The sequence below is a fragment of the Myotis myotis genome, unplaced genomic scaffold (genome assembly GCF_014108235.1).
Source record: "Myotis myotis isolate mMyoMyo1 unplaced genomic scaffold, mMyoMyo1.p scaffold_m19_p_15, whole genome shotgun sequence".
Lineage (NCBI taxonomy): Eukaryota > Metazoa > Chordata > Mammalia > Chiroptera > Vespertilionidae > Myotis > Myotis myotis.
This window is the reverse complement of record NW_023416319.1, coordinates 11280883-11303563: the sequence shown is the minus strand read 5'-3', so window position 1 is coordinate 11303563 and position 22681 is coordinate 11280883. Positions and strand designations below refer to the sequence as shown.

Here is a 22681-nt window from a genome sequence, read left to right as displayed (position 1 = left end):
CCATCTTCTCAGATGAGTTGATGAGGTCCAGCCAGTCAACTAATGTTTATGTAGTGTCATCTATTGCCAAAGGCAGTTCTAGTGAACTGGGGATGCAGCCATGAATAAAAGAGTCCTTGCTCTCAAAGAACTTATATTCTAGAAGGATGAGACAGCCACTCAACCAGTCAACCATACCTAAGTTTAGCTATAGATAAGAGATATCAAGAAGATTAAATAGGATCATGAGCTGGAGAGGCTGTTTTTAGTGAGGGTAGCCAGGGAATGGTCTATCAGAGGAGGAGGTGATATTTGAGTTGAGGTCATAATGAAGAGGTCATAATGGTAAGAAGAGGCAGCTGTCAAAGATTGGGGAAGAATGCTCTCAGCAGAAAGAAGAGCAAATGTAAAGGCTGGGAGCCAGGAATAAGACTGGCCTGTTCAGGAGACAGAAATAAGGTGAGTATGGCTGGAGTATCCTGAGTTAGGGAACAGTGGAGGGAGGTGAAAGGACAGGTAAGCTGGGGCAGACCCCTGGACCTTGGGAGAGTTTGGGTTTTATTCTGAATGCAGCGGGCACTGACTGCAGTGTTAGCAGGTCCTGACTTACCTTTCAAAGCAGCATTCCCATTGTTGGGTGAAGGTTGGACTAAAGGAAGACTAGAGGGAAGTAAGAAAGACCCATTAGGAGATAACTAAATAGTTCAAACAAGAGATGATGGAGGGGCTCTGGACCGCAGTTGACGCAGCAGAGACGGAAATAGAAGAAAGTGGTGGGATTTAGGTGTCAGAGCCAATAGGATGCACTGATAGGTTAGAAGCAAGGTGTGAGGAAAAGAGATAGTGCAGGCCCAATGACTAAGTTTTAACTTGAGCAGCTAGATGGATGATGGTGCCATTTACAGAAATGAGAAAGCCAAGTTGGGGAGCAAACAGGATAGGAAAGAATTTCTATTTCTGTCTCAGCTATGTGAGACATCCACAGAGATGTCACGTGGGCAGACGGTTAGCTACACCTGGAGCTCAGGGAGATGTGTAGGTTGGAGAGACTTATTTGCACGTCATAGACATAGAGATGGACTGGATGAGGTCACCCAGCTGGAGAAGAGAAGAAAAATGGTCAAAAACAAAGGCCTGGGCTCTGCACCATTCAGAGAAGGGGAGAAGGAGCAAAGGAGAATGAGGAAGGGCCAATGAGGTAAGAATACCAGACAAACATGATGTCACGGAAACCTAGACTAGTGCTTCAAGAACAAGAGCATCATCATCTAGGTCGCATGCTACCCAGAGGGTGAATGAGATGAGGACAGAATCAGCCATTGACTTTGGCGCGATAGCCCTGATAGGGACCTTTCAGTGGAGGGGTAAGGACAAAAGCCGTGGCAGTGCAATGAGAAGGGAGTCAGAGGAAAGCACCCAGGTGGCAATGCAGGGATATGCTCTTTTTTTAGTTGAATATTTTTACAGTTTATTTTTAGTTTAATTTACATACAGTGAAATGCACATATCTTAAGTGATGAGGTTTTTTTTTATTGAGGTAAAATTCACATAACATATAATTAACCATTTTAAAGTGAACAATTCAGTAGCATTTAGTACATCCCAATGTTGTCCAATCTTGGCCTCTATCTAGTTCCCAAACATTTTCCTTACTCCCAGGGGGGACCCCATACTCTTTAATGGGTGTGGTGTTTACTTTTGGGATATACTTTCTTTTTTTAAAAAAAAAAAAATACTTTTTTATTGATTTCAGAGAGGAAGGGAGAGGGAGAGAGAGGCATCAATGATAAGAGAAAATCATTGAGCGGCTGCCTCCTGCACACCGCTACTGGGGACCGAGCCCACAACCAGGGCATATGCTCTTGACCAGAGTCAAACCAGGGATCCTTCAGTCTGCAGGCCAACACTTTATCCACTGAGCCAAACCGGCTAGGGCTGGGATATACTTTCTTAATGCACTATCTGATACACTCCAAAAAAATGGGAGATTTATTTTTTAGGTCCAAATAGCTAAACTTCACATAAAACAGCTCTTTAGTGAGAGAACATGAGGTAAGCCAAAGCAGTCTATTGTTAGAAGTCGAGGTCATGGTTACCTGTGAACAGAAAAGAGGAGACTGTGTAGTGAATGGAGGGAGAGCATTGGGGGCCTTCTGGGATGTTAGAAATGGTCTATTTCTTGACCTGGGTGGTAGTTACATAAGTGTATTCACTTAATTATTCAAGCCGTACAGTTACATACATTTTTCTGTATTATTCAATTTAAAATGAGGAGGCCCGGGCTTCTATTCCAGCACTGGAGGCGACCAGCTGTGTGACTATAGGCAAGCCACTAAACCTCTCTGGGCCTCACGTTCCCTCATCTGTAAATGGAGGTGATTGAGCCACATGCCCTCCAAGCTCCCTTCCACCCAACATGGTTCCACGCGCGGTTTCCTCCATTTGAAGTCGGGCACCTGTGCTGCTGAAATAGCCCGAAGCCCTCGCTGACCTTGGCAGAGGGGGAGTCTGGCCTTTTTCACGTCCTTCCTTTCAGAAACTAACGGTTGCAGCTGACGTCTCTGCGGTGCCACTTGTCACCGGCGAGGCAGCTGTGAAGTTAATGATAGTGCAAATAAAAAGCTGCTGGTAATTAGCGGCTGGATGTTCAGGCATTCCTGTTATTTTAAAAAATCAATTAGCTGAATAAGAAAATGCCATTGAGACAGACATCTATTTTTTTCCCTAGCTTGGTTCCCGCTGGGTAAGAGGATACTGTGGTCAATTCTTTCCAGGAGGGGAAAATGTGTTTCTGATATAGCGGAACTTAAATATATATTTTTACACCCGCATAGGGGAAGGTCGGAGGGTTTCATCTTTTCATCTTATTTTGAAGTTTTTGTGATGGAGAAAGAAGCTTCACATCATTGCCTGTGACTCAGAGCCGCTGCTGCCTTGTTAGCAGGCCCCTCGCTCTGGCAGTGACCTGCCACTTCTTCCCTTTAGAGGCCTCGGGGAACAAAACGTGCTTCCAGGACCCCCGGGGCCCTGGACCCGTCCGTGCTCCTGTCTCTAGGATAAGACCTGGGAGGCTATGACACAAGTCAAGGAAGCAACAGAAACGTATTCCTATATTTCTCTTGTTCATTGTGCAAATAACTACTTAGCTAAGCACTACAATATGGCTGTTGGTTTAGAGCAGCGATGGTGAACCTTTTGAGCTCAGCGTGTCAGCATTTTGAAAAACTCCTAACTTAACTCTGGTGCCGTGTCACATATAGAAATTTTTTGATACTTGCAACCATAGTAAAACAAAGACTTATATTTTTGATATTTATTTTATATATTTAAATGCCATTTAACAAAGAAAAATCAACCAAAAAAATGAGTTCGTGTGTCACCTCTGACACGCATGTCATAGGTTCGCCATCACTGGTTTAGAGCTTCCTTCTGAAGGCTGCCTGGTCTGTGGCCTGTACTAGCCAGGTAATTCTTGGCCAGTTACTGAAATGTCCTGAGCCTTAGTTTCCTTATCTGTAAAAGAAGATATTACCAGTATTCACCCCAGTGTGTGTGTGTATGTCTTTGAGTGCATATGTGCGCACGCACACACACATGAATTTGTTTACATAATCCATGGAAAATGCTTTGCTTGGTGCCTGACATGTAACAGGCACTCGGTAAGTATTTGCTGTTTTTACTCTGGGGAGAAGAGGTAGTTCCTCGGCCTGTGGGGAGGGCAATGGCAGGCAGCAGACAGTGGCTGACTGTTTTCCTCGCTGTGGCCTTGGGGACTCCTGCATGCGGGGGCTCTCAGCCGGCCGCTGTGGTGTCCACAAGACCCCCGGCAGGGCCTGGAGACGTCTCTGTGCTTATCAGTTCTGAGGCCCTGCTTGTTGGGCTTTCAGAACTGCAAATAGCCCTGGAGAGGGAGTCCGAATTTCTGACTCTTCCCCTGTAATGGATGGTGACCACACCCCCTGCCGCCACCGCTGGTGACACAGGCTTTCAGCATAATGGAAGGCTTTCGGGGATCTATTTTTCTCTCGCTGCATTACTCACCTCACTCCTCTGTGTCACAAGGAAGGAGAGGGGGAGAAGCACAGTAAACTGCCAAGGATGAGTCAAGTTTCAATAGCGCATCCCTGCTCAGGAGGCACCGCTGTTTCTTATGCATTCCCGAGATTCAAATCACAAAGCAAGTCCTGAACTCACGCGCCTTTCTTCCTCCTTTTCGGGGAAGGGCGGCGACTGGAACTGTGTTTTGATTGTATTTTTTCTAGGCTAGAGAATGAGGGAAAGTGATACTCCCAGAACTGGCTTCTTCGGGGCCTTTGGGAGCCTTGATCATGAACACAGGCTGGTTCTTGCAGCCTCAGCTCTCACCTTCTGAGACATCAACCCCCATCTGAGCCTTTCTGCCTTCCCTCCCAGGGGTGGCCACGGCCACTATGGTTACTCAGTGACTCTAGCTTAAGGATGAGTGTGGAGAACTCCTTAACGACCAGCACCCTGCTCTGGCCTTCTCCGCAGGGGTAGCACCCAACTGATGCTCCATTCATTTCAGTGAGGAGGCTGGTCAGTTCCCACATGAATGTAAGTGCCTCCACCTATAACGTCTGTACAGAGTTCTCTTTTCAGGGTGGCATAGGGTCCTTCCCCAGGAGGTGTCAAGAGAGGGGAATGCTAAAGAGAAGGAAGAGATGCCATCATTTTTATGATGGTCTGTTGTGTAAGCTAAAGGATTTTTTTAATAACACCTTGTACTTGCATATATTTTCTTATTTCCATGGTACACAGCAAGGGAAAGATCAGAAGGAAGGTAAAGCGTAGGGTCAAGTTCAGCGTGTGGGGCAGAACGTAGGACATGGTTGAATTAACCGGCTTTTGTCTGGCATGAGTCATGTTTTGAGCATCTCCAGAGGCCATAGGAAACAACATTGCAGAAAACATTGATTTTAACAGAATGGGCGTGCTTGAGGCCTGCAGTTCCCAGCTTGGGCCGAGGATTCGAGTCTCAGGGAGCTTTTTGGTGTGATGCAAGCTCTGGGCTCTGTGCCAGGGAATTCTGAGTCCCTGGTCTTGGGTAGGACTCTTCATGGTAGAAGTTCCCCCAGGTGGTTCTGATGACTGGCCAAGTTTGGGAACTGAAGAGCTGGGCCACATTCTGAGGCGAAGTGATCACATGTCATCTGCCATCGATAGGGCAGCTCAGGCTCACTTCTCCACCTTTGGTTGTGAAACGTAACAATACAGAAAAGCACACAAAGCAGAAATGCGGCTCAGAGCAACATCCAGTGTCCACCTCCCAGCTGAGAAAGGGAACATTGCCAACAGGTGCGTTTTTTGGCAATTAAACAGAATCTTGAAAATTTCCCTATTGACAAGCCATGGGAACTATTCCGTTGCTCTAGCGCAGCAGTGGGCAAACTACGGCCCGCGGGCCGGATCCGGCCAGTTTGAAATGAATAAAACTAAAAAAAAAAAAAAAAGACCGTACCCTTTTATGTAATGATGTTTACTTTGAATTTATATTAGTTCACACAAACACTCCATCCATGCTTTTGTTCCGGCCCTCCGGTCCAGTTTAAGAACCCATTGTGGCCCTCGAGTCAAAAAGTTTGCCCACCCCTGCTCTAGCGTCTGAATGGCAAGCCTTGGGCTTTGGGTGTATCTCTCACACTCTCGGGCTTCTTTCTGACTTAAGCTAACTTTTCACCCTTCATACCCTGCCCTTGGATCCTGGAATTAACCAAGAGTCAGAATTTCACTTCAAACCCCAACTCCTCCACTTTCCTGTGGTGTGAACTTGGGCGAGTTACTTTTTACCTCTGGCCTTTAGAGTTCTCGTCTATACAATGAAAAGAATAACAATAATTACCTCGCAGGATTTTGTGAGCATTACATTTGTTGAGAAAATTCAATAGGACCTGGCAATCTACAATTTTCCTGTCAAATCCCGTTTTCACTTTACTCCTCTCCAAAACGTGTCTTCCAAGAAATTACCCCGTCTCTCCCCTGCATCTGGGCCCCAAGCCAGCGGCCTGTGTCATTTCCATCCACAGGCTCTTATCTCTCACCTTAAAAGGAAACAAGCAAACAAACAGAATCCCGCCGTGACCCCACATCTCTCTCCTGCCGTCACCTCATTTTTCTGCTTACCTTCCCGGAACAGTTTTTGTAATTATTGTCTCTGCTTATTCACTCCACGTTGTTTCCTCTCTGCTCTGCGGTTGGGCTTCTGTGTCCCTGAGCCACTGAGACCACACCTGTCCTGCTGACCAATAATGTCTGCATTGCCCCAGTCCAGTGCAGACTGCTCTATCCTGAACTTAGTTGGCCTTTCAGCAGCATTTGACAGAGCTGACCATGCTGTGAGTTGGAGGGAGAGCCTTCCAGGCAGAGGGAACTGCAAGCACAACGGCCCTGAGATAGAAACAGAAGAAAAGGCTGGTGTGGTTAGAGCACAGAGGGTGGGGGGTAAGAGCCGAGAAGGCTGAGGTCAGCAGGGGCCTCGTCACATGGCACCCGGTCCACTGGAGTGAAGCTTCAGCACTGGGCCTGGCACAGAGCAGGTGCCCGGTGTTAGCTATTGTCATTGTTAATACAGTGGGGCCTTGACTTACGAGTTTAATTCGTTCCGTGACGGAGCTCGTAACTCAAATTACTCGTATGTCAAATCTTAAAGTGAACGAGTGAGACACGTGATGCTGGGCTGATGTTGTGGCGTTCACTGTGACGTTCGCTGCGCCAACTAGTGGTGGGGTATCTGAAGCTGGCTCGTAACCCAAATTTTAGCTCGCAACTCAAAGCAAAAAATCGGCTGAGAGACGGCTCGTATCTCAAAAAACTCGTTAGTCGGGACACTCATAAGTCAAGGCCCCACTGTAGTGCCAAGTGTGGGAGAGGTGGGAAGCGGGCTGAGAAAATCCCAGGCCTTGAAGAGCTTTCCTTCTAGTCGAGCGTCTTACATCCATTACGTGGGTTGCTGGGCAGGAGCCTGTGAGCCAATGTCTCGATGTCAATTTGCTGTCATTGCCCTCCCCCAATCCCCAACCCCCCACCCTCCCCCTACACTTTCTTGGTGAAATGCGCCCGATCCAGTGATTCCCTCTGGACATTTAAGGGTTAGTTTCTCACTTGAAAGGCAACAAAAGTGGGCTGTGAGTCCAGTGGAGAAAGAGATGACTAAGATCCCAACCATGAGATCACAGTGTGGGCTGGGGACAGAAACCAGCCCTGGTGTCCTCTCTGATTTTCCAGATTACTCAAAGTAATCCCTTCCAAGTAAATAATAGCTGGCCTCTGCGGTTTCATCTGTGCCGAGCTGCCCAGCACACAAAAGAAAGCAGACTCTGGGAGCAGCCCTTTGAGTTCCTGATGCAACGCCTGTGACCTAACCATGGGCACACCTGTAGGCATACATGCACTCAACACATACTAGTATACATACTTAACATATATACTCAACACACATACACACTCAACACTGAGACATTTAATACACAGACATTCAAGGCACTCAACATATACAACCTAAAAACACCCTCAACACACTTAACCGATTGTCAACTGACACACACATTCAATCCCCACACATACTCAACACATACTACCCAACAGATACCCATGGACAAGACACACACACTCACATACTCAGCACACACACATTGAGCTCCCACATTCAACACATCAACATTCACGCACGGTCTGAATATTCATGACGCAAGTGGATTCTGAGATACTTCCCATTTCTTTGCCTTTATTGCCCAGCAAACTGACAGTGAGACCATGTGGAAAACTGAAGTGAGTCAGGAAAGATTCACCACTTTCAATTTTAATTTTATGCCACTTATTGGCCAGATCAGAATTGAGAGGAAAGGAGATCAGGAAAAATGAGCACGTAATTCTTGTGCGTGCACACCCAACCGGCATAGTGCATTCTCTTTTCCTGTCTCTGCCCCTCTGTCTCTGTCTCTATCTCTAATTATGGAAAAGTTGGCCCAGAAGAGTGACCCATTTAGAACTGAGCTCAACAAAAAGTTAATATGCACTATGGCTTTTCAAGGAGACTACTTAAAACAGGCCACACTGAATTTACTCCCCCAAAGCTTGAAAGTTTAGAGAATACTCCAGTTACCACACAGGCAAATTAATTGACATTGGATGATTTGAAACCAAAACTTTAATGAAGAATGCCATGAATAGATGATGTTGCTACATCTAAAATTAATTGACTTTCATTTCCCAACTCTGATGCTAGCAGACTTCTTCCTCAAAATGATAAACCCATAGAGCATTCTGAGTGATGGCATGTAAATGAGTAAGAACACTGTGTTCCCTGTTGTTGATTCTGGTAGACATTCATATGGCAAGAAATATGCTAGGAACGGATGTATTCCATTCTTAATCTGGTTGTTTTCAGACTTTTCTGCTTGAGAACATTTTGTCATTATACTAGTCTTCGTGTTCCTCTTTTTCATGTCTGGTAGCTCGAACTTTTCTCCTGTCACGCTCTGTTCTCAGCATTCCAGGCCAGCCGGATATCTTTATCCTCCACTTGAGACTCTACAGCATCTGTCGCGTGTCTAAATGTGTCTGGCTCAATACAGGTGTTTCACTTGAAGAAAACCTAATAGAGAATTAAAAGTCATTCATAGAGATTCCCTTGACAATTTGTCTTAGTACCTTTTCGGTCTTTCAAATTTTTAATGTATATTCATAATCTTATTTTAGAATATATTGGTGTGATACTGATGGAAAAGGGGGGGGGGGCAGGGTTCATCACCCACAGATAATTTGAGAAGCAATGATGTAGCCAACATTAGAATCAAGAAATTCTATTCATGGAAAGGCATACAAGGATGAAAAGCCACAGAATGGGGGGAAAATGTTTGCAGCACATTAATTATTAAGAAAGTTATAAGAATCAATTCAAATAAAAATGGGCAAAAAACATGAACAGACATTTTACATGAGGGATACTGATGTCTAGTGAACATGTGAGGAGTGTTCGGCCTCACTATCACCAGGGAAGAGACTGTTAAAACCACAAGGAAAGCCAGACAGCCACCAGATCTCCAGAAACAAGGAAGTCTCATCATTCCCAGCGTTGGTGAGGACTCGGAGCCGCAGGAGCTCTCTGGTGGGCGAGCAAGCCAGTGAGAGCCTTTGGAACACTCTGGAAGCATTTGCTAGAGCCGAACATAAAGCCGGGCCATGAGCAGTAATTTCATTCAGAGACCTAGTCCTAGGAACCAAGGAGAATGTGTGCACGAACCCAGTGATGAAAGCAGCATGATCTGTGATGAAAGCAAAGTGAAAACAAGCCAGTGGCCACCACCAGGGGACTAGGTAAGTGGATGTGCGCTGTTCACACTATGGAACAGTAAACAGCTGTGCACACTGTCAGCACACAGTTTCAGACCAAGACATCAATGAAGCTCATGGCCTGTACTTCTGTCCATCTGGTTCCCTCACGGGACCTGCAGGACATTTCAGGGTCAGACTGTCCTATACATTCAGCGCTGTCCTAATGCTGGAGTTGTTCCTGTCTGAAGAACCTGTCCCTACTTGGTGCCCAAACATCATGGGGGTGAGAGAGGGTCTTGAATGAGAGGGCCCTGAGCTCTCCTGGTCATCACTGTGGTTGTCGTCACTGCTGTTAAGAGCATTTGACCCTCAACAAGCTGGTTCTTGAACCACAGGTACCTGTTCAGGTTGTTGTTCGGCCCTCCTGCTCCTCATAGGCTGGGTGCCTGCCCTTGTCAAAGGGGATTCCCAGCTCCTGTTGCTGCTCCCTGCTGTGGACCCTGCCTTTCTGATCTACCTCCTCAGGGGCCTGGGGATGGCATGGGGTCCATGAGATTCTTAGTTCTTACATCCTTTGTTCCTCTATTCACTCCCCTTGAGGATGAGGCAGTAGCCCAGATAGATGACTGGGTGGAAGACACAATGAAAATGTTAAGACATTGAATGAATGCACCGAGGACCCAAGACCTTCCTTTTCCTTCAGGAAATAACCAGCTGCCTCTCTTCCTACCCAGCTGTAGGGCCCTGCAGCCCCTTAATCACTGCTTTCAGCACCACTTCCCTTCCCTCCCCCCTCGCCCCCATCAAAGATTTCATTTTAAATTTTGCCTAGTTGTTCCAATAGCCCTTCTGACTTTTTCCTTCTAGGAGTCCTCAAAATTGACTCCAAATCTGCCCCACCCCCACCCCCATCAGCATTGAAGTAGAACAAAGCCCAGCTTTGGAAGGAGCCAAGTCACAGGTCAGCTCAGAGCCCTGTGTGGTGGCTCCACGCTGAAATGGGTATATTTTTGTAGTTGTTCTTATATATTTTTTTTTCAATTACTCAGTCTCATTTAAAAATACAGCATAGGTTAAAAAAAATGTATGTTATACAAAATTCAAAAGGGAAAAGCTGGGGTACATGGTGGGAAAAATGAGTCTCTCTCTCCCCATCTCCAGCCTCCCAGGCCCCTTCTCCACTATCACCGGTTTCTGCCAGAGCCAGTGTGTGCATATCCATGATTGCAGATGGCGTGTGGATATAGCCTTGCCCTATTTTAAACCCTCAGACAATAGCACACTGCACACAATGTTTGCCTTTTCACTTGAAATTCCTTGGCCATTTAGCTCTTAAAGGCTTCATACCACTCCACTATGTAGAGGCTCCAAAGGCTGCACTGGGATTTTCTTTCCTACTTTTTGCCCATTACAAGTGAGGCTGCCGTGAATAAGAACCCCTGTGTTTCGATGTCCTTCTCTAGACTGTTTCCTGAGTAGTTAGGAGACTGTTTCATGTTTCATTTCCAGAAAAGAGGATGTGGGAAGGGAGGGGTCTTCTGGGGCCTGCTGGGAAATCAGGGCTCTGCTGTGTACCACCACCTCACCTTGGAGAGCCGGTTGTCACGTTGAGGTGACGTGGGAAAACTCCCATGAGAACCATCTGGATGACATGCAATAACACGTTGGTCAAGGTGCTTTAAGAAGTTGAAAACATACAGATATGAGAAGTGTAACTAATGGGGTAGATACTGCTGGAATCGTATCCTGGAACCAGCCACATTGCTTTATGTTTGGATAGATGGTATCCAGAAGGTTGAGAATGCCCAATCCAGATGGACTCAGGGAAAAACTGGGAATCTATTGTTGGCTGTAGGAGTTCATGGGGGAGGGCTGCCTTTAGGCATGGCTAGATTCAAATGCTCAAATGATGTCACCAGGATTCAGTTTCTTTATCTTAGCTCCATCTTGTAATGTACAGTGGTAGCCCCTTGTCTATGGCGATATGTTCCATGACCCCCCAGTGGGTGCCTGAAACTGCAGATAGTACCACACGCTATATATACTATGATAAAGTTCAGTTTATAAATTAGGCACACTAAGAGATGACCAATAATAACTAGTAATAGAATATAACAATTATAACAATATACTGCAATGAAAGTTATGTGAATGTAGTCCCTCTCCCTCTCCCTCTCCTTCTCCCTCTTCCTTCTCCCTCTTCCTACTCCCCTGCCCCCCTCTCTTTCTGATAAACAGTCTGATAACTGAGATAGCTACTAAGTGACTGAGGAACAGGTAGGGTATACAGCCAGGATACGCTGGACAAAGGGATGATTCACATCCCGAGTAGGATGGGGTGGGAAGGCCTGAGATTTCATCAGACTACTCAGAATGGCATGTAATTTAAAACTTATGAACTGCTTATTTCTGGAATTTTCCATTTAATATTTTCAGACCACAGTCGACCATGGAAAACTGAAACTGTGGAAAGGAAAAGGGATAAGGGAGGACTGCTGTGTTGGCTCCATTCTCATCTGTCTCCCCTTGTGGGGACAAAATGGCCATGACGGTCCCAGCCTCGTGGCCTCTCCGGCTTTTGTACAACAGAAAAGGGAGAGAACCTTCTTCCCTAGTAGTTGAACCAAAGGCCCAAACCGACTATGATTGGCCAGTCTTTGGTCAGGTGACTATCCCTGAACCAACCAGAGACTGTGATTCTCTGGTTGTCCCAACCTTTTCTGGGACTCAAGGCAAAGTCAGCCTCACTGGAGTCCTGTGGACTGAGAAGAAAAGAGTAAATACATGAACATAAACCACGTGCTGGTCTGACATTAAGTGAAATGGACACGGGACCATCGAGAGGGCACACGTTTTCACCGCATTTGGGGACTTACTGTTCATGAACCTGTCATTTAAAAATTCGGGCTCTGACAGCTGAGTTCCCATCAAGGAATATCTCCGCTTTCTGTTTTGGGGGTGGTAAAAACAACTAGTCCCATGCATGTGTTTGGCAAGAAAAATGTTTACGTACTGAAATGGCCTTTAAAAATGTTTCTTTATGAGACAGAAGAAAACGCTTCCTCCTGCCGAGTAAAGAGGTTTGCCCTACAAAGAGCTGGCAAGATGATTTTCGTTTTCCATCAGAGCTGAGGGAAAGCAAACACACGAAGGCTGAGCACCCTCCCTGGCACAGCCCAGCAGAGGGCAGGTCCCGGAAACCCCTCCGTATGTGTGAGGATGTTCAAATCAGAGCAAAGAGGGGAAAAAGCAATAATGGTTTTTTGATCCAACATGTGGTTGCTCTTATAATAAGCTCAGCCATGTATTTTGTCAAAAGGGAAAAGGGAGGAGATCCCCAAATATGCTCCCTCACCTTCAAGTTTTGAAAGAGCTGATTATGGGATGCAGATGACCCAGAATTATGCTAGGAAGTGATCGCTGAAATAAATAATTGGTGAGCAGGTCAGTTCTCTGATATTTTCTCAGTTTATGCATCTGTTTCAGCGTCTTGCTGTGCCTTTTTTCTGATTATTTTCCAACTCCACCCTCAGATCTTCATGTCATGGGAGCCTGTCAGTCTCGCTGAGCTCCGGGGAGCCCAGCAGTGCTGGCAGTCAGTGGACAGGCCTTCCTGAGGTACGCACCCTGCTCGGAGCCCTGTCCCATCTCACCATTCAGGTACGTCAGCAGTTACCATCCTGCCCTTGACTCTGCTTTTGGAGAGACGGGGGTGACCGTAGGGACAGGTGAGCCCCAGTACGCAAGCTGGAGGGGGTCACCAGGGGCACAGTGGAGAGCCCCAGGGAGGGAACAGGACCTAAGGGCTCCTTCGCTCTTTTTCTGATTCTATGGTCAAGCAGTTCCCAGCTCCCTCCTTCAAATATTTTGTTTCCAGGCAAGTTGTTCCCTGACAATCAAGTACCCCAAACTGTGTACCCCAGATTTTTCTTTGTTTGATCGGTAACAAGTTTTAACATATCTTAAATTTAAATACCTTTGGGTACAGTATATATACTCTTTAGTTTTCCACAGTCCCCACCACTCCCTATTGCCCTCACATGCCTGCTCCATTATACCTTATCTGACTCTGACCTTCAGCTGGGGGTTCATGTTTACCACCTTGATTCTCTCCCTCCTTGCCCTTTCTCTGAAGTAAATAGCCTCAAGGAATGACTCTAGTCTTGTCAGTATACCCCCTCTCACGCCTCTACTGCTTCCCTGGGCCCCACTGAGTCCCACTCTTCACATCTGCCTTTCATGTCCTCAAAGAAGCCATCCCCCCTCAGAATCTGCACCCATTCTCGCCGCTCTTCCCACCATGCCCTCTGCCCCCTCCTCATTAATTCATACTCAGCCTCCAGAGCTCCACCCTAATGTCACTTCCTGAAGAAAGCCCTTCCTGGCTGCCCAGACCAGGCTGGATCCCGCCACGTGCTCCGAACACCCTGCACTTCGGCTTCACAGCAGCGATCTGATTGTCTTGCAATAGTTACCTATGGAGTGAACTAGTAACTGATGTCTGCCTTCCTCTCGACCTCCACCTCCTCCCAGACATGAGCTCAGGGAGGGCAGGAACTCTGTCTTGCTCATAGTCGGATCTCCAGCTCCTGGCACAATCTGAATGCTCATTACATATTGATGAGTGAGGAAGTGAATGAAAGGATCGTTAGGATGTTGTCAGACTGAGATGGCAGGGAGGAGAAATTCAGGAGAAAGACAGCCCAAAGGGCCCAAAATATTAGAGCATGGAGCTTATGACAGTACCAGGCGAAGTCGAGTTCATTCATAAATTCCAGCCTTCGTGAATGAGCTGGACGTCCGGAAGGTGCCTCGTTCTTTCCCTCACCACTGTGTCCCAAGTGCCCACCATGAATGAGTAGGCAGAAGAAGTTTCCCAGCTTCTGTGGGCCCTTTTACTTGTCCCCAGAAAGTCCCCTTTGCACTCCCTCCGTAGCTTTTCTCACCTCCCCCACTCTGTTTAAACTCCTCACTCCACTTCCTCCTGAAATAAAGGTCATTCGCTAAGATCTTCCTTGGTTTCTCTTTCTTCCATCTCAACTCTGCCCTCAGCAGCACTTCTACTTAGTGGGGCAGGGAGAGCAGTCTTCCCAGGACAAGTTTCTCTAAATGTTTGTGATTTTGCCTGAATTGTTTTTATTTGAGGCGTAAATGGACCCATTGATTTTTCTGATCCACTCAGCAACTTTGCTATTTTTTATTATTTTTGTTGTTGTTAATCCTCACCTGAGGATATTTTCCCATGGATTTTTTTAGGGAGATTGGAAGTGAGAGGGAAAGACAGAGAGAGAAACATCAGTGTGAGAGGAACACATTGATTGGTTGCCTCCTGCACGAGCCCTGACCAGGGCCCAGGCTGGAAAGGAGCCTGCAACCATGGTATGTGCCCTTGATCGGAATCGAACCCTTGGTCCACAGGCAGACACTGTATCCACTGAGCTAAACCGGCAAAGGCTCAACTTTACTATTTTTATTTTTATATATTTTTATTGATTTCAGAGAAGAAAGGAGAGGGAGAGAGAGATTGGAACATCATTGATGAGAGAGAATCATTGATTGGCTGCCTCCTGCACGCCCCCTACTGGGGATCAAACCCGAAACCTGGGCATATGCTTTGACTGGAATTGAACCCAGGACCCTTCAGTGCGCAGGCCGACACTCTATCCACTGAGCCCAAACAGCCAGGGCAACTTTGCTGTTTTTAAATAAAAAAGGGATGTGCCAAGAAATAGCAAGCCGAAACTCCCTGCATTGGTGAAAATCATCTTCAGGGACAGACCACCTTTTGGAGGCCTGGCGACGTAATGGAGGGGAGCGAGTCTGGGTGCAGGAGCTTGGGTGCTGAGCCAGTTCTGACCCAGCTCCTGCGGGGTGGCCCTGCCCAGCACTGGCCCTTTTTGCACTGTGAGGGAGCTGGTCAGGGGCTGGATCTCAAGTCCCTCTCTAACTCCAGTGACTCCCCTGGGTCCCTGAGCTCAGGGTCAGCGGATGTCACGCTTTCCCCCTGCACTGAAACCCGGGAAAGCCCTAGAGCAGTGATGGCGAACCTATGACATCCGCTGACACGGATGTGTCACCTCTGACACGCGAACTCATTTTTTTGGTTGACTTTTCTTTGTTAAATGGCACTTAAATATATAAAATAAATATCAAAAATATAAATCTTTGTTTTACTATGGTTGCAAATATCAAAAAATTTCTATGTGTGACATGGCACCAGAATTAAGTTAGGGTTTTTCAAAATGCTGATGCGCCGAGCTCAAAAGGTTCGCCATCACTGCCCTAGAGCATGGGTCACCTGTGGCAGCATCTGTGGGCTCACCTGTCTCCCTGGACAATCACGGTGCCAGTCTGGGCAAGGGGTGCATTGTGAGGTCCAATTTCCAGGAATGGAAGGAGATTAGAGAAGTGGCTCTTTCTGTGACTTATTGTCAACAAGTCTGTGGTGATGTGCTGCCTCAGCCCCAAGAAATTAATACAGGTTTCTCACCAGATATCCCTTTGAAAATGTCATGCAATTCAGACCCACTGCACTCCGACTGCAACTACCCCTCAAGTTGACAAGCATTCTGTAGATTCTGTCCCAGGAAACACTGTCCTCTCTTTCCTGGGCCTGTGTTCCCTGAGATCTCCACCTGGTCAAGAAGATCAGTCACATACTGACACACAGCAAGATGTCTGCTATCACATCTGTACTGAACACCACCACTGGGATTGAGTGCAGTCAGCACGTCCTGAATGCCCAGCACTGTCCTGGACACAGAGGCACCACACAGACCCCCTTGTTGTGCAGTGCATTGGTCTGTTTGATCTTCACACTCCCCTGTAGGCTAAGTAAGGTGAAGCATTTTATACCGGTTTGGCAGGTGAGTAAACTGAGGTTCTGGAGGTATGAAGTGCTTGCTCAAAGTCGTGTGGTAGGGCTGAGCTTAAACCCAGGATTCCTGCCCATTCTTTCCACACACTAAGCCCCCTCCAAAACCAGTCTTTTGGAAGTCCGGGGAGAGGAAAGGGAACTCTCACAGCAGGTTTCCTAGAAGAGGTAGGATTTGAGCAGTCTTATAAAATGGTAGAATCCCAATGGGTCAGGGCTTGGCAAATTGTGGCCCAACTCCAGCCAGCCTCCTGTTTCGGTAAATAACGTTTTCTTTGAGCGCAGCCTCGCTCACTCGTTTACACATTGTCTGTGGCTGTTTCCATGCTGCAGCAGCCGAGCTGAGTGGTTGTGACAGGAACTGTGTAATGTGTGAAGTCTAAAATATCTACTATCTGGCCCTTTAAGAAAAAGCTTGCCGACTACTGCAATAGATGGGTCCGTGTGTGTGGAAGGGGTTTGTGGTGGGGGGGAGAGGGTAAATGCCTACAGTCTAAGGAAATTCACAGCTTCTGGTTAAAAGTAGCATTCAATCCCTTGGAATAACTATCTTTCTAGTCTTAATAAAAGCAAAAACGCCTATGGTACCTACTATGTGCCAGGCAGTATTTTAACTGCTTTACACATAACAGCTTTTTATTATTATCATCATCCCCCTTGTATAGACGAGGAAACGGGAACAGAGAGATCAAGCCGCATGCCCAAGCTTGCACGGGTAGCGAGTGGCAGAGCCAGTGTTCCGAGCTGGGCAGCACACGCCAGAGGCTGTGTGCAGAGCTGCCTCCATATTGCTTCCCACACCCTGAGGAATCCCCAGCATTCATTCATTCATTCGACAAGAATGTGGAGAGCCCTGCTGTGATGCAGGCCCAGAACTAGATGCTATACGAAGAACCAACTATTTCCGCTCAGGCGTTTTCCTGACGGCCCACACACCCTGCCACTCGCCTGGGAGCAGAACCACTGCTTGCGGAATGGTGACTGTCTTTAGATGCACTGGCCTTGGGAGGTTCGGGAAGCTATGACAGAGACAAAGCGCTAAAGCCATGAGGCAGTGATCACAGGCAGAGTCACCCGCTGAGTAAGGCAGGGAGGGAGGCCGCGGGCCCTGTCGTGACGCCCAGAGACTAGTCACTCCGGCCTTGAGGACCTCTTACATCCACTGAGGCTGCAGACTCTGCTGAGAGCCACCTCATGATTAACTGGAGAGGATGAGAATGATGGGCAAGCTGGCCAGCTCCAGCATTGCACCCGCCCCATCAGCGCCAGGCAGCTTTGTTCAGCTGCCCAAACATCCTAGGGTGGCTTATTTCTCGTCCCCTGGCAAGGTGGTTGGTGCAAGAAAATTCAGTATCTGCATCTTATCGGGAGACGCAAACTTTCATACTGATTATTTCACCCGAGGTTGGAGGCGGGGGGCGGGGGGGTGGGGTGGGCAGGGAGGACTCTCCGCTGCAGTATGTTTCAGAGGAAACAAGGGCTCCCACCTACGGAGGTGAATTTACCTGGCCCTGGCCTCTTGCCACTCCACCCCCAGCTGCTGGGGAGCTGGAACGGGGAAGAGAAACTGTCTATCAGCTCTCTCCACCCACAACCCCTGCTCCTCAGACAGCAAGTCCAGGAGGAGAAAAACAGGTTGTACTTCAGTGCTGCTCAGCCACATAAATCCTCCCCCTCCCACCCCATCAGCCCAATGCTGAGAAGCGGAAGGAAGATTTGATGGGGCTCCCTGGCCCTTGGGAGGATGGCACACAGCATCAGTCATGGGGTAGTGGGTGTCAAGTTGGGGGGGGAGTGGGGGGAAGAATACGCTCCACCCCAAACGAAATGGAAGGAAAGAAAAAATACCTGGGTATGAATAACAGGCTGCCCTCTCAAGATAGCTGCATTATCTGGAGGCAGGCAGCCCAGGGCAGGACAGGGAACAGTTCCCAGTTCTGCAGCCCTCAGGGGACATCCACCTGCAACACCTGCCTCTGCCGGTGACCTCGACCTCATAGACCTCGGCTGAAGGCCCCTGGCACAGCTGCTGGTGAGCTGGCCGCCTGGGGGTTTGGGGGACCCTCGCAGCTCAAAGAGGCAGGCTCCAGAGAAAAGGGCGGAGCACCAGAACCCACTTCAAGGACACCCAGAGCCTGGCTGGTACCTCAGCGCCTCTGGGCCTCCTCGGCTGGTGCCCCTGCTCTGAGCGGTGGACACCTTTCACCACCGGCCCCCTGCCCACATTCCCTTTGTGCCTAAAGCTAAAGGCTTAAGCGAGCTCCCCGCTGCAGGCAGGCCTGGCCAGGATTTCAGGAATGAGCTGGCCAGCAGGCGGTGATTCCAGGTGCCCAGTCCAGTCAGCAGATGCCACCGTTTATTTAAATCAGCAAGTGACCATGGAGAGTCTCCGTGTGCCACTTGGGCCCAGGCCCTGCTCACACAGCGCTGAATGTCTAGCTGAGGGACATGGATCCGAAACAGATAAATACAGAACCATCAATGGCACCGTGTGCTCTGGAAGAGAAGAGCCAGGTGCCGAGACGGCAGGTACCAGGAGCCCTAAGTTAGCTGAGGGCTCAAAGGAACTGCGGAGGCAGCTATGGAGCCTTGCGGTGGGTGGGCTGTGGACGTTGTGGGAGGGGGAAGCTGTGCAGCCAGAAGAAACCGCCCCTGTGAGCATGTGGTGTAGGCCCCAAACAGGCCGCCAGTAACCCAAGTTGGGTACAAGGGAGAGAGTGACATGGGAAGAGGACAGGGGCTCAGCCATGGCCCAGTGTGATGTGACTGTTACTGGGTTCCCCCCAGGCTCAAGTATCAAACAGCGCAGCCCCAAGCTCTTTATCAGGATGCTTGCTATTGTTTGCTTTCTTTCTCTCTCTTTCTCAACTTTACATTTGGCATGCATTTAAACCCAGACCCTGCAGCCTTTCATTTCCTGTCTGTGTGCTTCAACGCCATCATTCGCCCTCTCTGAGCTATCCTGGCAGAAATACATGTCTAGGAAAGAAACCAGAAGACGTGAGTCTTAAGAAAGACTCTCTGGGGGCCCTGACTTAGGGGCTCCTCCCTGGAGACCCCACTCTCTGTCCAATGCTGAAGGCAACACTGTTACAGTGCAGGAGGGGAGGGAGCCAGGGTCTGGATTTGAGTCCTGATTCTGCTCCCAGTTGACTGTGTGACCTAGAGCACATCACTCACCCTTCCAGGAGTTTGTTACCTCATCTGTGAAAATTACTGATCCCACTAGACCAGGGGATCCATATGCAGACTTTAAAAGGGTCCCCAAACCCCCAGAATTGTACATAAAGTTTAGTGGACGTGAGTGCGATGCATTTTTCTGGGGAGAGTCCACAGCTCTCACTCAATTGTCAAAGAGGACCAGGACCCCAAAAAAGGATTAGGAGCACCTGCCCTGGGGGATGTCTGTGAGCCCACAGCTTTCACAGTGGTCAGACAGCTGGCTCTGAAGTCTCGCCATGGGTGCGCTTACTGAAAACGGAAGAGATGTGGCTTTTCCCAGAGGGACCTGTGGGGGCAGGGAGATTCGAGGGTGCTGCCGCATTTCCGGTAAACTGCCTAGAGCAGTGGTTCTCAACTTTCCTAATACCGCTACCCTTTCATACAGTTCCTCATGTTGTGGTGACCCCCAATTTCATTGTTACAAATTGAACATAATTAAAGCATAGTGATTAATCACAAAAACAATATGTAATTATATATGTGTTTTCCAATGGTCTTAGGCGACCCCTGTGAAAGGGTCATTCGACCCCCAAAGGGGTCGCGACCCACAGGTTGAGAACCGCTGGCCTAGAGGGCGTTCTGAAGACGCACTCCTGAGTCTGCGGGGCCTGAGCAGCGTGCTGTGATCCCCTCAGTCTAAGCAGCCACTGGGCACTTCACCTCGCTTTCATAATTCTGGACTCTTTTTATTAAGGCGAGACCCCAACTTACAAGTCTTTGGACACCGTACAACCGGGGTTTGTTCTTGGACCCAGAAGGGGGAGTGGGGGTCCCACACTCAGGTGCTGCTCCCCCTCTCCAGCTCTCTTCCCACTTGGCAACGCAGCCATCCCGAACCTGCCCTGCCCTCTTTCCTTTCTCCTTTGCTGTGGGTTCCAGGGAGTGGGTCGGAAATGATCTGAACGAGGGGCCAGGCTCCCTGGGACAATGGCCCGGTATTCTCAACGTGGGAGAGGCCCGTGCTGTGACTCAACCCCGCCCCAGCCCAGGGTCCACACCTCCTCGGAGCCGGCTGCGTCTGTTCAGAGGCGGCCCAGCTGTGCTCCGCGTGGCCCAGTCCGACACCTCTCACTTCCTCTGCGAACGGAACTCGGTGTTTGGATGACGTGCAGGCAAGTCGGTTGCGCAAAAGAGCACATCTCCACCTTTGGTCGCCTGCCCAACCCCCAAGGCCTAAAAAAGGCAAAGAAACAGAAAGAAAAGTAACACCTGAGAGGAACTGGGCTTCCAACAAGCACAGACTTTGATCAGAGTCGCTGCAGAGGGGTCCCGGGCGCACCTGAGACCCGGTCAGATGGCAGGCCGGCGCCTCCTGGCTGTGTGGCCAGTGCCCAGCAGGCACCTCCTGGAGGGGCAAGGAGTGGCCGGGGGCGTGGGGCACCGACTCCCACCCCAAACCAGGGTGGGGCCAATGGTCCAGGCTTCCGGCCATTTCCCGGTGGCCACCCCCTCCAAGCCCAACGTTGTCACAGAGCCCCGCTCCCCACCTTTACGAGACGCACGCCGGACAGATGTTTGGCCTCTGGACCTGCCCATTTCCTTCCTGCCCTTGGGCTGGGCAGCTAGACCGTGACACGTGGATGAACAAATCTTCCAGGAATGATGCTCCTTGGAGTTTCTTGGCTGAGTTAAAAATAAGCAAATAAATGAAAATTTCTACCAGTCACGTGAGGCAGCTTGGTCCGCTGCACCTGCCTACGCAGCCGGGTGCCTGTGGGGCTGTCCTCCCGCAGTCTGGTTTGTCTGAAGAGAGGGGAGATGAACCCAGAGCGAAAGTCACGGTTGGTGAATTGGGCAAGTCCCTGACCCCGTCTGGGTCTCACTTTCCTGTTTGCGGGGCCTTGAACGCCCACAGCAGAGAGGAGTCTGGAGGACGAAAGGGACACTGCCAGCGCAGTGCCAGGCACACAGTGGGTATCGGTCATTGTCCCCTCCTGTGTCCCTTCTCTCTGAGCTGCTTCCCTCCCTCTGGCCGCACTGGCTGAGGCGAAGGCTCACCCTCGGGCCTGCAGGCGTCGGAGGCCTCGCGCTCCCTCCCACCGGGTTCAGCAGCCACAGAGGCCTTTGCATCTGGCTTCCTGGTTTCTTCCCCAACCCACTGCAATGCCAGTTCTCTCATCTCTGTTCCGACTCCAGCAGCCACTCCCTCCGGGCCTTAGGGTGGCTCTGTGCCTCTAAGCATGAGGCTGTCCTGCCAATTCATGGACTTTGTCTGCTTTGTTTACATGCCTGCCCTCCCCTTGCACTGGGAGCTCCCCTGGGGTCCCTCCCGGCTCAGAACAGTAAACCTAGCATGGGGTCAGGTCCACACACAGGGACCATTAAAGCCCCCAAGAAGGAAGGATCCAGCCTCGGACAGCCTGCCCATGGCAGCAGGGAGCTCTCAGTCCTCCTCCTCCCAGGGGAGATCGAGTCTCAAAGGTCAGCTGGGCCCTCGCCCCCACCCCACCCAGGTGACTTCCTCCTAAGGAGGAGGAGGAGGAGCAGGAGGAGGAAGGCACAGCTTCTGGAGGCCTATTCTTGGGATGCTCTGGTGGAAAGAGCCAGTCTTCAGGGGCTTGGGGTAGGATGTAGGGTGGGGTCACCATGGGCCTCCATCCTCAGCCCCACCCTCTCCCCCACACCCTCTGCCTTGAGGTGGCCAGGGGCACAGTCGTGCGTCTGGTGGCTCCCCATGTCACCATCAGGTGAGTCTGCGTCAGAGCCTCGGGTTTGACATCTGGTTCTGAATCTGCCTGAGTGATGTCTTCTTCTGGTTTTGAAGTTCCTGCCAAGGAGGACTGCCGCTGGAATGCGGCCTCTGCTGACATCTGGGCTGCTGGGCCTCAGCCACGAGGCTGACCCAGCTGGCTCACCCATCGAACGATGTGGCTTCCAGGTGTGGGCCAGGGAACCTCCTGTCAACCAGCCACACTCGCCCAGTGAGCATGTCTCCAAGACAGGCAGCCCAGACCCGGACACAGTGTGTGGCTAGGGATGAGCACACCCGCCACAAACATGAATGCTAGTCCTATATACCAGTCCACGAGCCGAGCGCAACCTGTGCAGGATCTAATGTAATCACACAGACTGCCCTAGCAGAGATCAGTATCCCCACTTTACAGAAGAGAAAACTGAGGCTCTCAAATTGAGCCCCTGGCCGAGGCCACACAATGGTGGCACCTGTGTACCAGGCAGGCCAAAGCCCGTGCTAACCACTGTACTCCACTGCCTCAGGGAAAGGGAGTGAAGCTGACTGAGCCCACACAGAGGTTTCATCAGCGTGAATGATGAATGTGTGTGAGCAAGGCTGCCAGCAACCAGCGCAGGGATTTC

General features: G+C 49.5%; 2 long non-coding RNA genes across 4 annotated transcripts in view; one reads left to right on the top strand and one right to left on the bottom strand.

Moving 5' to 3' along the window:
* Window positions 1-14269, top strand: part of LOC118669756 — a 31560-nt gene extending 17291 nt beyond the window's left edge. Inside the window, exons 1-3 of one of the 2 annotated variants that reach the window (XR_004972123.1) lie at window positions 8572-12714; window positions 12804-12930; window positions 13607-14269. This is a non-coding gene — a long non-coding RNA (uncharacterized LOC118669756). Of the gene's footprint in view, window positions 1-8571; window positions 12715-12803; window positions 12931-13606 lie in introns of those variants that run through there. The other variant, XR_004972122.1, reaches the window with a different exon arrangement.
* Window positions 7723-21508, bottom strand: LOC118669757. Of its 2 annotated transcripts, XR_004972125.1 has the most exons (4): window positions 21365-21508; window positions 20854-20989; window positions 20365-20539; window positions 7723-8590 (listed from the first exon to the last, which is right to left on the bottom strand). It is a non-coding gene; the product is annotated as an uncharacterized LOC118669757 (long non-coding RNA). The 2 variants fall into 2 exon arrangements; XR_004972124.1 differs by lacking the exon at window positions 7723-8590 and having other exon boundaries at window positions 19922-20539; window positions 21365-21507.
* Window positions 21509-22681: the final 1173 nt, after the last annotated feature.